This window comes from Phascolarctos cinereus, unplaced genomic scaffold (assembly GCF_003287225.1).
Source record: "Phascolarctos cinereus isolate Bilbo 61053 unplaced genomic scaffold, phaCin_HiC Scaffold_2;HRSCAF=192, whole genome shotgun sequence".
NCBI classification, from domain to species: domain Eukaryota; kingdom Metazoa; phylum Chordata; class Mammalia; order Diprotodontia; family Phascolarctidae; genus Phascolarctos; species Phascolarctos cinereus.
This window is the reverse complement of record NW_027555625.1, coordinates 178,242,582-178,257,338: the sequence shown is the minus strand read 5'-3', so window position 1 is coordinate 178,257,338 and position 14,757 is coordinate 178,242,582.

The following is a 14,757-nucleotide window of genomic DNA, read 5'->3' as shown; positions in this document are numbered from 1 at the left end:
CAAAGTAAACAAAAATACAAGGAAGTATTCACGTGTATATGCATATACGTATGCACATACCTATAAACATATGCACATATAAAGGTGTATACTATGTATAGATTCACAAAGAGCTGTTAGTTGGTCCAGTGAATAAAGCACTAGGCCAGGAATCAGAAAGACTTATCTTCTTGAGTGCAAATCAGGCCTCAAACACTTACTGTCTGTGTGACCCTGGGCAAGCCCTTTAACCCTGTTTTTCTCAGTTTCCTCATCTGTAAAATGAGCTGGAGAAGGAAATGGCAAGCCACTCCAGTATTTTTGACAAGAAAATTTCAAATGCGGTCACAGAGTCAGATACAGCTGAAATTATCAAACAACAACATACACTTACAAATATATAAACAAACACTGCAATAAATTATACTTGCATATGTAAACTCCAAATATTGATGTATCATGTATATTTTCAAAAAAAATTGAGACAAGAATGTCTTTATTACTTTAGTGCTAGAGTGAGCCTGGGGAAACAACCAATAGAAAAGGGAGAAATTTGCCCACAATAAAATAATACAACTGCTAAGACTAAGATATAGATGTCACAAGGAATTTTTTTTCCCTTCATGGACCCAGAGGGCTTGACTAGGAACAAAGATTTGAAATTTGTCATAGAGAGGCAATTTCATATAAGGAAAACTTTCTAAAAAATTTTGCCATTTGAAAATGGAATGATGTTCGGAGTCAGCTAGGTGGTACAGTCATAGAGCTCTGACCGTGAAGTCAGGAGGACCTGAGTTCCAATCCAGCCTTAGACCAAACACTTGACACTTACAAGCTGTGTGACCCTGGGCAAGTTACTTAACCCAATTGCCTAAAAAAAAAATGGAATAATGTATTAACAAAGGTAGCAGATTATTTTTCCTTAGAAATCATTAAGCAGAGGAGGAATGGGTATTGTTCCCAGGTGTGTTGAAATTCTATTTTGTTTTGGTCACCCTGACCAACCCCCACCCCATTCCCCCACAAGGTAATATAATAACTAGTGTAAGGTGACAGTTATAGGAAGTAAGATCACAAAGGGGAACCTAGAAGTCACTTATAAACTGTCCCATAAATTAAAGAAGCATAATAGTTACCTGCAAATTGTCTCATAAATTAGGGACCATAGGAACCACTGGCAAATATTTCATAAATTAACTAAGGCCACATCCTCAAACTATGTGCTAAATTAGAGGAAGCCAGCTAGACCTTAATATAATGACCTCTTGGTCCTGCTAACTGTCCTTGGTTTATAAGCCTCAGATAAGCTCCAGGCATGTGTAGTAAGACCAGCAAAACACCAGCAAATGTCATACCAATGAACCAACCTTAAGGTGTCATGGACAACTTTGAAATAATATGCTAATGAACTAAGTCTAAGTTGGCATGGATAAAAATTAGTCCATCCCTCCCCACCCAAATCTTATAAAATTAGGGTGCCATACTTCTACCCCAACAGTACTCCTCTACCTACTAAGAGACCATGCTACCCAACTGCTTCTAACTCAGATTCATGTTATATAAGTGATGCTTGTCCCTTCCCCTCCCAATTTTTTTCCATACAGCTGCCTATCCCTTTCACGACCCCATTTCCTATCTCCAAACCATCTGCAACTGTACCCTTTCATCATCCCCCCCCCATACTCTTTATGCCTTATTAAAGTGTAATTGCAGGGGGGCAGCTAGGTGGCACAGCGGATAAAGGGCCGGCCCTGAAGTCAGGAGGACCTGAGTTAAAATCTGGCCTCAGACCAAACACTTGACACTTACTAGCTGTGTGACCCTAGGCAAGTCACTTAACCCCAATTGCCTTAAAAAAAAGTGTAATTGAATCATCAGTTCCTACTTCCTGCCATTGTGATCTTTCCTCATAAGTAGTCAAAAAAACCCAACCACCCTGCTTTCCTGAAACATGATGGGACCCCTAGCAATCCCATTCCTTTAATCATAAGCTAGGAGCACCAGGGCTGAGATTATATGCTGCTTATGACTGCAACTACCTTGAACAAGCATGGTACAATAAATTGATTGGTAGAAAGCAAGAGTGGACAGATCAACCTTGTGACCCTCATAGTAGGATTTTTCTACCTCATTTGGGTCAAAATAAATCAATTATAATTCTTTCAATTAATTAACAATTCACCAAGATATTCCTATGAGTTAAATTAGGTGACCTCTGAGATTATCGAAATCTTATCTGTGATTCATATAACTTTCTGGTTAAGCAAAATAAGGAAAAGAGAATATTAAAATATAGCCCTGAGTGTAAAAATATTGAAATGTGGTAGATGCTGGTATCACAGAAAGTAATAGCAAAGTCAGAAGGAGGAAAATATCTGGTAGGGAGGAATGATAATCATTTTAGTTTGGGGTAAGTTAAGCTTGAGGAACAGATAATTCATCTAGATAAACTTGCTATACAAAAAACTGAAAATGAAAATTTGGGGTTTAAAAAAATATCAGGGATGATGATAAAAATGGGAGGAGGGAATGTATAATCATGATAGCCAAAACCACGGTGAATGAGCTTGCCAAAAATGAAAGTAGAAAGAGATATGAGAAGAGGGCCAAGGTTAGATATTTTAAGAATACTACCTTAAGGGATAAGAAAAAGAAATAAGGAGTCAGTGAAAGACACAATGAAAGAAGAGATTGAAGAAGCAGGAGGAAAAGCAGGTGATTGTAGTTTTGCCTATATCAAAGTTAGGAGAGTTTGTTCAGCAGTATCACACACACTTTAGAAAATTTAAGTGTGGGCAGAGCCAGGATGGCAGAGTAAAAGCAGTGACTTGCTTGAGCTTGCCCCCAAACCCCTCCAAATACCTGTAAAAAATTGCTGCAAACAAATTCTAAAGTGGCAGAACCCACAAAAGGACATAGTGAAACAAATTTCCAGACCAAAATAACCTAGATGGTTGTTTGGAAGGTTATATCACACCAAGCAGGGAGAGAAGCACAGTTGGCATGGGCAAGCAGGCAAAACAAGCCTCAGTGAACTTGGAGCAGGCCTCAGGGGACTGAATCATGGGCACTATGGCAGTTTCCAGATTTCTCAACCCACAAACCACAAACTCTGTGACTGCTATGAGAGACAAGTTCAGTCCCAGCCCGTCACTGAGCACAGCCCCAGGGTGGGGCTGCTTCCAGAGCTTCTGGCCCACAGCCAGAGGGAGAAATTAGTGGCCTAACAGAGGTGGATTACAGGGATCACTTTGCTGGTCCCGAGACAAGATTCCTTGCTTTGCTCTTGCTTGGATCTGGGTCACAGTTTTGAGTGGTGCTCCTGAGGTAAGTAGGTGGAGCTTGTAGTGGTGGTAAAGAGAGAATCTTCCTCACAGTTCCAAGACAGAAAAGAGTGCTTGGGGTCACTCATAGAGCAGAGCACAGGCCAGGAAAGGAATACACACCTTTGCCTTTGATCAAACCACCTTGGAAGAATTGAAAATTTACAGGTCCCTAGAAGTATATCTGAAAACAGCTGTGCAAAACCCCTGAAGCTTAAGACTGTAACATTCTCCACACTGGAAACAGACCCCTACCTTAACAAAGAGTTTATAACTCAAGTAATTGGGTAGGATCATGAACAAACCTTGCAAAAAAAATCAGACCATAGAATCTTTCTTTGGTGACAAAGAAGATCAAAATATACCACCAGAAGAAGACAACAAAGTCAAAGCTCCTACATCCAAAGCCGTGAAGAAAAATACAAATTGGTACCAGGCCAAGGAAAAGCTCAAAAAGGATTTTGAAAAGTAAGTAAGAGAAGTACAGGAAAAACTGGAAAAAGGATTGAGAGTGATACAAGAAAACCATGAAAAACCAGTCAACAGCTTGCTAAAGGAGAACCCCCCCAAAAAAAAAGAACTGAAGAAAATAACACCTTAAAAAAATAGCCTAACCCAAATGGCAAAAGAGGTTCAAAAAGCCAATGAGAAGAATGCCTTCAAAAGCAAAATTGGCCAAATGGAAAAGAAAGTCCAAAAGTTTACTGAAGAAAATACTTCCTTAAACATTAGAATTGGGGGGGGGGGGGCAGAACCAAGATGGAAGAGTGAAAGCAGTGACTTGCATGAGCTGTCCCCCAAACCCCTCCAAATACTCATAAAAAATGGATCTAAACAAATTCTGAAGCAGCAGAACCCATAAAAAGACAGAATAAAACAAATTTCCAGCCCAAGACAACCGGGATGATTGATCAGAAAGGTGTATCGCACCAGTTTCGTAGTGGAGCGCAGTGTGGCATGGCACAGGCCGCAGTGAACCTGGAGCAGGTCTCAGAGGACTGAATCACAGGCAGCTGTAGCAGTGTCCAGACTCCTCACTCCACAAATGCCAAAGACAACTTAGAAGGTCGGTTGGAATAGTCTGTTTCTGTAGGTGCTGAGAGAGGAAGGCGGGATCTCTGCTCCATTCCTCAAGAGCATGGCCCTGGGAGGGGGGAAGCTGCTTCCCAAGCCTCCGGCCCATAGACTGAGGAGGAATCCAGTGGCTGATCAGAGATGGATTGCAGGGATCTCTTTGCAGGGCTGAGGCAGGAATCTCTTGCTTTGTCCAAGTTTGGATCTGGGTCACAGTTCTGGGCAGCAGTGTTGTGGTGAGGAGGAGTGCCGACATGGTTGAGCTTCTATTGGCTGTGGAGAGGAACCCCTCCTCACAGATACAGAACAGAAAGCAATACTTGTGGTCACAGGCCAGGAAAGGAATAAACACCTTGCCCCTTATCATATCACCTTGGAAGAACTGAAAATTTACAGGTCCCTACAAGTATTTCTGAAAACACCTGTACAAACCCCTGAAGTTTGGGACAGTACATTCTCCACATTGGAAGTAGACTCTTACCTTAACAAAGACTTTAAAACTCAAGTAATTGGCCAGGATCATGAGCAAGCAGCACAAAAAGAGTCAGACTATATTATCTTACTTTGGTGAAAAAGAAGATCAAAATATACTACCAGAAGAAGACAGCAAAGTCAAATATCTGACATCCAAAGCCTCCAAGAAAAATATGAATCAGTCCCAGGCCTTGGAAGAGCTCAAAAGGGATTTTGAGAAGCAAGTAAGGGAAGTAGAGGAAAAACTGGGAAGAGAAATGAGTGTGATGCAAGAAAATCATGAAAAACAAGTCAACAGCTTGCTAAAGGAGACCCAAAAAAATACTGAAGAAAATAACACCTTAAAAAAATAGCCTAACCCAAATGGCAAAAGAGGTCCAAAAAGCCAATGAGGAGAAAATGCCCTAAAAAGAAAAATTGGCCAAATGGAAAAGGAAGTCCAAAAGATTACTGAAGAAAATACTTTCCTAAAAATTAGAATAGAGCATTTGACTTTATGAGAAATCAAGACACTGTAAAACAAATCCAAAAGAACGAAAAAGAAAATAATGTGAAATCTCTCATTGGAAAAACAACTGACCTGGAAAATAGATCCAGGAAGGAGAATTTTAAAATTATTAGACTATCTGAAAGCCATGATCAAAAAAAGAGCCTAGACATCATCTTTCAAGAAATTATCCAGGAAAACTGCCCTGATATTTTAGAACCAGAGGGCAAAATAGAAATTGAAAGAATCCACAGATCTCCTCCTGAAAGAGATCCCCAAAGGAAAACTCCTAGGAATATTCTAGCCAAATTCCAGAGTTCCCAGGTCAAGGAGAAAATATTGCAAGCTGCCAGAAGGAAACAAGTCAAGTACTGTGGAAACACAATTAGGATAACACAAGATTTAGCAGCTTCTACATTAAAGGACCACAGGGCATGGAATATAATATTCTGGAGGGCAAAGGAGATAGGATTACAACCAAGAATCACCTACCCAGCAAAACTGAGGATAATCCCTCAGGGGGAAAAATGGTCATTCATCAAAATAGAGGACTTTCAAGCATTCTTGATGAAAAGACCAGAGCTGAATAGAAAATTTGACTTTCAAATACAGACTCAAGTGGAACATGAAGAGGTAAACAGGAAAGAGAAATCATAAGAGACTTATTAAGTTGAACTGTTTACATTCCTGCATGGAAAGATGATATTTATAACTCATGAGACCATTGTCAGTATAAGGGTAGTTGGAGAGAAAAATTATATGTAGATAGATAGATAGATAGATAGATAGATAGATAGATAGATGGCACAGAGTGAATTGAAGATGAAGATGTCATATCTGGGGAATAAAATTAAGAGGTGGGAGAGGATTATACTAGGAGAAGGAGAAAGGGAGAAGTACAGTGGGGTAAATTATCTCACATAAAACAGACAGGAAAAGGCTTTTACAGTGGAGAGGAAATGGGGAAAGGTGAGAGGGAATGAGTGAATCTTATTCTCATATGATTTGGCTTAAGGAGGGAATAACATACACGTTCAATTGGGAATGGAAATCTATCTTACCCTACAGGAAAATAGCAGGAGAAGGGGACAAGAGAGCAGGAGGATGATAAAAGGGAGAGCAGATTGGGGGAGGGCATAATCAAAGCAAACATTTCTGAGGAGGGACATGGTCAAAGGAGAGAATAGAATAAATGGGGTCAGGATAGGATGAAGGGAAATGTACTTAGTTTTTCACAACATGACTACTATGGAAGTGTTTTGCATGATTACACATGTATAACCTGTATCGAGTTGCTTGCCTTTTCAGTGAAGGTGGTAGAGGAGGGAGGAAGGGAGAAAATTTGGAACCCAAGTTTTAAAAACAAATGTAAAAAAAAAAATTGTTGTTACATGCAACTGGGAAATAAGATATACAGGAGTATAGAAATCTATCCTGCCCTACAGGAATATTGAAGGGGAAGGGGATAAGAGAAGGGGGGAGAGATAGAAAGGAGGGCAGATTAGGTGAAGGGGTATTCAGAATGCATGTCATCTTGGGGTGGAGGAAGGGACAAAATGGGGAGAAAATTTAGAACTCAAAATCTCATAGAAGTGAATGTTGAAAACTAAAAATAAATAAATTAATAAAAAGAGAAAATTTAAGGATGATGATTGAAAAAGATATTGGAATTGGCAATTATGAGATCATCAGTGACCTTCAAGAGAAAAGTTTTGGTGTAGGCAACAATCAGGACAAGAGTTAGATTGCAAAGGGCTAAGAAGAGTTCATGATGAAGGAATAGAGAAATCAAGTGTAGGCAATTTTGTCAATAATTTGGAATATAAATGAAGTGAAAAGATGAGAGAGTAGTTAATATATCAGTGGAAAGTTCATTGTTTTGTTTTGTTTTGAAGGTTTGGGCAAGTTTATAGGCAGAAAGAAAGGAGTAAGTGCAGGAAGAAGGTAACTTACTGGAGTAAAATACTGGAAATGATTAAAAAAGGTTGACAAAAGGAGGGCAGAAAGAAAACAGTGTTAGCAAAGAATAAGGATATGTTTTTCTGTAAGACAGGAAAGAAGGAAGACATAGTGTATATTGATGCCAAGCAGTTTGGGATAGTGCTGATGGGGAATTTGAAGTCATTACCTACAAAAGGCCTTGGAAATAAGAAATAATGGTTCAAATCTAAGTCTAGCTAGGCTTTGATGATTATTTGTCATATGACCTTCCACTTTAGTAAAATAGAAATAATTTTTATATTTCTATATTTATATTGCAATTTTATGTCATATTTATAAAATCTTTTATATTTATATGTATGTTCATATACATATATGTGCATATATACATACACACATAACTCATCTGACATTATTGTTATGATCAATGAGCTAAGTACCATGTACATGAGTTATACTGACAATACCGGGACAAATGCTACAGTCATAGTCTTAATAGTGATGAGAGGCTATGTTTCACATAATATTAGCCCCAAAATAAACTAGTTAGTATTTCCTTTTCAATGCAATTAATTTCCAGAAACTATGATACAACAGATTCACTAGGAAATAGAAGCAGGGAAAATATGGCTTCATGATGTTTTTGAGCTATGTTTAGGCTATCTATAAGCCTGCAGTCATCTTGTGCTTCCACTGGATGGCAATCATATGCTATTGAGTCAAAATATGGATTCAGTATCTCTTCACTTGGAAATATTTCATTGGACACTATCCAATAATACATGAATAATAATAGCAATAATTAGCATTTAAGTAATTTTAGGTTTTCAAAGCATTTTACCAATAGTATCAGGTTTGATATAAAACTATGCTTAACTAAGTGGATAGAGTAATGAATCTGGAGTAAAGAAGACCTGAGTTCAAATTCAGTGTCAAATCCTTACTAACTGTGTGATCACGAGCAAGTCATTTAATCTATTTGCCTTAGTTTCTTCATCTTTAAAATAGTGATAATAAAAGCACATACCTCCCAGGTTTGTTGTGAAGATAAAATGAGATAATAATTGTAAAATGCTTAGCGTAGTGTCTGTCATATATTGTGCGTTATATAAACCTTAGCTATTCTTATTGTTGTTTCTTATTTAGCATTTTATTTTCCCCAGTTACACATAAAAATTTTTAACATTCATTTTAAAAACTTTGAGCTCCAAATTCTCACCCTTTCACCTTCCCTATCCCACTCCCACCCACCGCCATTGACAAGACAATTCTATCTAGGTTGCACATGTGAGGTCAGGCAAAATCTATCCATAATAGTCATGTTGTGAAAGAAAATATGACCAAAAAAAAAAAAGAAACTCAAGCAAATAAAGCATTAAAAAAAAGTATGCTTCAATCTGTATTCAGACACCAGCAGATCTTTCTCTGGGGATAGATAGCATTTTTAATCATAAGTCATTCAGAGTTATCTTTGATCATTGTATTGCTGAGAATAGCTAAGTCATTCACAGGTAATTATCTTACAAAATTGCTGTTACTTTGTATACAGTAAATTTCACTTTGCATCAGTCCATGCAAGTCTTTCCAGTTTTGTTTTGTTTTGTTTTGTTTTTCTGAGACCATCCTGCTCATCATTTCTTATAGTACAATAGTAGAAAGGAGGCCTTTCTGAGAGAAACTTGAATCAAATTTTCTTTCACAATTATGACTGATAACTGTGTTTCTATCTAGTCCTATTTCCCCCCATTTGTTCTAATCTTTCTCTCCTTTCATCTTGTCCCTCCTCAAAAGTGTTCTGCTTCCGACTACCTCCTACCCCAATCTGCACACCCTTCAATAACTGCCCTGCTTCCCTTATCCCCTTCCATCCTAATTTCCTGTAGGGTAAGATAGATTACTATAACACATTGCATATATGTATTATTTCCTCTTTGATACAATCTGATGAGAATAACACTCACTCACTCCCCTTCACCTCCCCTCTCTTCCACTTTTCTGCAAAAGTTTTTCTTGCCTCTTTTATGTGAGATAATTTACCCCAATCTACCTCTCTCTTTCTCTTTCTCCCAGGAAATTCCTCTCTCATCCCTTAAATTTATTTTTAGATAGCATTCCTTTATGTGCAGCTCACATTTGTGCCATCTTTCTATCTATCTATCTATCTATCTATCTATCTATCTATCTATCTATCTATATGTATGTATATATATACATATATATATATACATACATATATACATATGTGTGTGAAGGAATATATATATATATATATATATATTATAATATATATTCCTCCTAACTACTATACTAATGAGAAAGACTTTATGAGTTACAAATATCATCTTTCCATGCAGGAATGTAAACAGTTCAACCTTAATAAATCTCTTATTATTTCCCTTTTCTATTTACCTTTTTATGCTTCTCTTGGGTCTTGTATTTGAAAGTCAAATTTTCTATTCAGTTCTTCTCTTTTTTTCAAGAATGCTTGAAAGTTCTCTATCTCGTTGAATATCCATTTATTCCCTTGAAGGATTATACTCAATTTTGCTGGATGGGTGATTCTTGATTGCAATCCTAGTTCTTTTCGCAGAATGTCATATTCCAAGCCCTCTGATCCTTTAATGTAGAAGCTGCTAAATCTTGTGTCATCCTGATTGTGGTCCACAGTACTTGAATTGTTTCTTTCTGGCTGCTTGCAATGCTTTGTCCTTGACCTGGGAACACTAGAATTTGGCCATAATATTCCTGGCAGTTTTCATTTTGGGATCACTTTTAAGAGGTGATCATTATATTCTTTCAATTTCTATTTGACCTTCTGGTTCTAGAACATCAGGGCAGCTTCCCTTGAAAGATGATGCCTAGGCTCTTTTTTTAATCATGGTTTTCAGGCAGTCCAATAATTATTAAATTATCTCTCCTGGATTTATTTTCCAGGTCAGTTTTTTTCAATGAGATAGTTCACATTTTCTTCTATTTTTTCATTCTTTCAGGTTTTTTATTGTCTCTTGATTTCTCTTAAAGTCATTAGCTTCCATTTGCTCCATTCTAATTTTTAAGAAATTTTTTCTTCCATGATCTTTTGGACCTTCTTTTCTATTTCACCGGTTCTTCTTTTTAAAGCATTGTTATCCTCATTTTTTTTTGGACCTCTTTTACCATTTGGCCTAATCTGTGTTTTTAAGGTGCTATTTTCTTCAGTATTTTTTTGTGTCTCCTTTACCAAGCTGTTGACTTGTTTTTCATGATTTTCTTTCATCACTCTTATTTCTCTTCTTAATTTTTCCTCTAATTCTGTTACTAGATTTTCAAAATCCTTTTTGATCTCTTCCATGGCCTGAGAACAATTCATTTTTTATTAGAGGCTTTGGATGTAGGAGCTTTGACTTTATTGTCTTCTTCTGAGTTTGTTTTGATCTTCCTTCTCACCATAGTAACTCTCTATACTCAGAGTTTCTTTCTCTGATTTTCTCTGTTATTTGCTCATTTTCCCAGTCTATTACTTGACTTTTAATTCTTTGTTAAAGTAGGGCTCCACTTCTAGTATGGAGGGTGCACCATCCCAAGCTTCAGAGATTTTGGACAGCAATTTTCAGATACTTCTAGGGACCCGTAAGTATTCAATTCTTCCATAGTAATATGATCTAAGGAGAGGTGTTGACTGATCTCCTGCCCTGTGCTCTGGTGTGTGAGTGACCATAAGCACTCTTTTCTGCTCCTTGCCCTGGTACTTCCACCCAGGTCTGAGATCCAGATCTGAGTACGGACAAAGCAACAAAATCCTGCCTCAGTGCTAGAAAAAAATCTCTGTAATCTCCTTCTAACCAGTTGTTTAATCCCCTTACTGTCTGTGGGCTGACAGCTTCAGAAGCAGCATTAGGACTGTGTTGGTGTGGACTGTGCTGGACTGGACTCCACTCTTACCCAGGTGTGACTGATCTTTCCTGTCTACCTTCCAAGTTGCCTTCAGCATCTGTGGGCTGAGAGGGCTGGATACCACCTCTGCTGACAGTGATACAGTCACCCTGAGGTCTATTCTGGGTTTGCTGGGGCCTGGACTGTGTTGGCACAGCTTGCACTGGACTGCACTCCTCTCTCACCCTAGTGCAACAGACCCCTCTTTCTGACCTTCCAAGTTGTCTTGGGCTGGAAATTTGTTTCACTCCATCTTTTTATGCGTTCTACTGCTCTAGAAATTGTTTAGAGTTATTTTAAGAGGTATTTGGAGGGAGTTGGGAGAGAGCTTATGTGAGTCCCTGCCTTTACTCTGCCATCTTGGCTCCACTTGTAGAAATGCGTTCCTATTATTATATTATTAGACATAGAATGTAAACTCCTCATTTTACAAGTGAGAGAAATGAAAGATCTAAGATACAGAGAAGTTAATTTAGTTGGGTGAAGAGGATTTTTAGAGAGAACAGTATCCCAGAAAATGTTCCTGATGTATCTGAGGCAGAGCTTGAATGATGATCTACCAAAGGAGACTTAGAATTAGTTCTCAGATATATAGGAGAACGATGAAGAAATAGGATTGTGAAAACACAAGGAAATAGTCGAGTGTCAAAAACTAAAGGAAAGTCAAGAAGAAGGAAGCCTGAGAAAAGGCATTTGGTTCAGTATTTAAGAGATTATGGAAACAGTGAAGAAAGAGTGTCAGTTGAGTGATTGGATTCAAATCCAGATTGCTAAGTATTGAATGTGAGCAAGAAGTGAGAAAGTGAATTAATGAGCATGGAAAATTTCTTCTCCAGTTTTGCCTTGTCTGGATCCTCCTCCTCCTGAATCTTTAACCAGATAACTTCCACTAACCCTTGGTGTTCCCCCAAAGCTCTGTTCTGGGCCCTTTTCTCTTTTTGCTATTATTTTACTATTTCTTTGGATGATTTCATCAATTCCCATGAATTTATTTATCATCTCTATGCAGATGATTCTCTGACCTCTTTACCCAGCTCTACCCTCTCTCCTCTTTGTCCTTCATTTTCAAAGAGGACCAATGAAATTATGAAGGTGATGTCTTGACTCCTGCTTGAATTGGATTTAAGTGAGCAGGACTGCACAAAGTCATCAGCCTCACTCTCTCTTCCATTAGCCTCACTGTCTCTTCCAGAATCATCAGAATCCAGTGGCAAAACAAAAGCCAAAATGACAGCTGATGACCCAGGATGCAGTACATGACCTTGGTGTCTTCACTGTCTGACCAAGCTCTAAGCATTCCACAATACTTGCTTCAATCGCCTTCATGGCATCATCTTCCCATTCCACTATGGGGAAAAGCCTTCACATACTTGGGGTAGACACCCCCCTTACACAATGACAGGTTTGAGGCCTGTCAGTTACATTCAACCTAGTCTAGCCTATCTGTTGATATGATTCACCAGGATGTGACCACTACATAGGCTACATCTTCTTGAAGCCACAGATGAGCATTGAGTGCCAGGTAAATACCAAAGGCAGACATGCAGCCCTGAATAGGGTTTAAAAACCCTCATCCTGGAGGTGTTAGTCCTCCTTGAATATCCCATACACCTTTTGCTGCTCAAAGAGGTACCCTTTATTTAGTATATAAAGCCCCTCTTCTCACAATTTAGATCTGCTCTATCTTTTCAGTTTTACTGTATATTGTTCTCCTTCATACATTATAGCTAACCAACCTACTTGTGGTTGTCCATACATGCTGTTCTTTCCTGTCATTATGCCTCATGTAGGCTATCATCCATACCAAGATTGGACTCCCTCTTCATCTCAGTCCTTGCTCTGTTGTTGACACAAGGATCACCATGATTGTGACTGATCAACAAAGAGAGACAATTTTATTTAGTACTTACTATGTGCCTAGCACTGTACTAAGCACTGGGACTTATATAAGCAAGAAAGACAGACCCTGCCCTATAGACGGCTAAATTCTAATAAGAAGAAGACTTACGGTGAAGGTTTTAGTGAAGGGGATATGAGTCATAATTTGGAAATCACAGTGTGGCAAGTGACAATATCTGATTCTGGGCAAGGTAAGGGGAACACTCACCTAGCAGAGACTGGCTTACTTACAATGCAGTGTCTAAGGTTACTATCTCTTAGACAAGCCATCTTCTAAGGTCTGCAAATGGTGCAGTCTGGATCAGTAGGTATAGCCCCCATAGAAGTTAAATCAGGAATCCTTAAAAATACTGAAATATGGCATTTTATTGGAGCTGCACTTGGTTTCAGACACTTGAACAAAGAATTCTTGCATTGAGGGAGACAATACAAAAAGTCCTAGGACTAGAAGTCAGAGTATTAAGTTTCTAAGCCTATTGAACCCTTGTGTAATTTTGTGAAAATCACTTCATCCCTTTGAGCTTCATTTTTTTTTCCTTTGTAAAACTAGATCCTTGTCCTGGATTAAATATTTCTTTAGAGCAAATATTCTGTGGCTCTATGATTCTGTTGCTATGAAAGAACTGCACATGGTCAAATGATTTGGTCTTGTCAGCATACTCATTTAGTGTACTCATTAACTCATTAAGTTGGTCACTAAACATCAAGGTTGTTTTTTTTCCTTTTAATCAAGGATCATTTATTAAGTTTGAACTATGAGAAAAGCACTGGGCTAAATTCTGGCGATTCAAGGAGTGAAGCAAAGTAATTCTTATTCTTAAGGAATTTATATTCCATTAGCATGTGTGTGTGGGAAACTATATGGATAAACACAAAGACATTTTCAGTTTGAAAGAGGTCATATTCTAGTTGCAGTTTTCCAATCATGTAGCCTGCATTTTGGCCATCCTCCCAACTTTGCCACACTTATCATTCACATTCATCCTGCATACAACCTCTGGCCAAGCACTATTACATTCATAATATCTCTCATGCATGTCTGCTTCTCTCATCTGACATTGCTACCAAACTGGTACACACTCTCAACACCTCATGCCTGAACTATTGTAATAGCTTTTTGGTTGGTTTCTCTGCCTCAAGTCTCTCCCCACTCTAATCCATCCTTCACTCAGCTATCAAATTTAAGATTCTAAAATTGAAGTCATGTTGCTAACCTATTCAATAAATTCCAGTTGCTCCTTACTACCTCTAGTATCAAATATAAAATGTTTGTCTTTTAAAGTTCTTCATAACCAAATAGATTTGATTTGCCTTTTTTTGGATACAGCTATTTCCATGTTGCCTCCCCCATTATACTGTAACCTCCTTGAGATCAAGGATTTTTTTTTCTATTATATGGATATATATGGGGGGGTAGGCTGTGGGGGTGGGGTATATAGGAATTTTTTTTATCTATATATCAAAAGTTCTTAGTAAAGTGCTTAGCACATATTAAGTGCTCAGTAAATATTTGTTGACGACCAATGCAGGTCTGCATTTTTCCTAAAGTTTATAGGCTTTTTTTTTCTAGACTAGTGAAAGTTTAATATATGAATATATAAATATATGAAATGAAAGAAACTTCTGATCTTATATGGAAAGATTCGTATTTTCTCAGAAATAGGACTC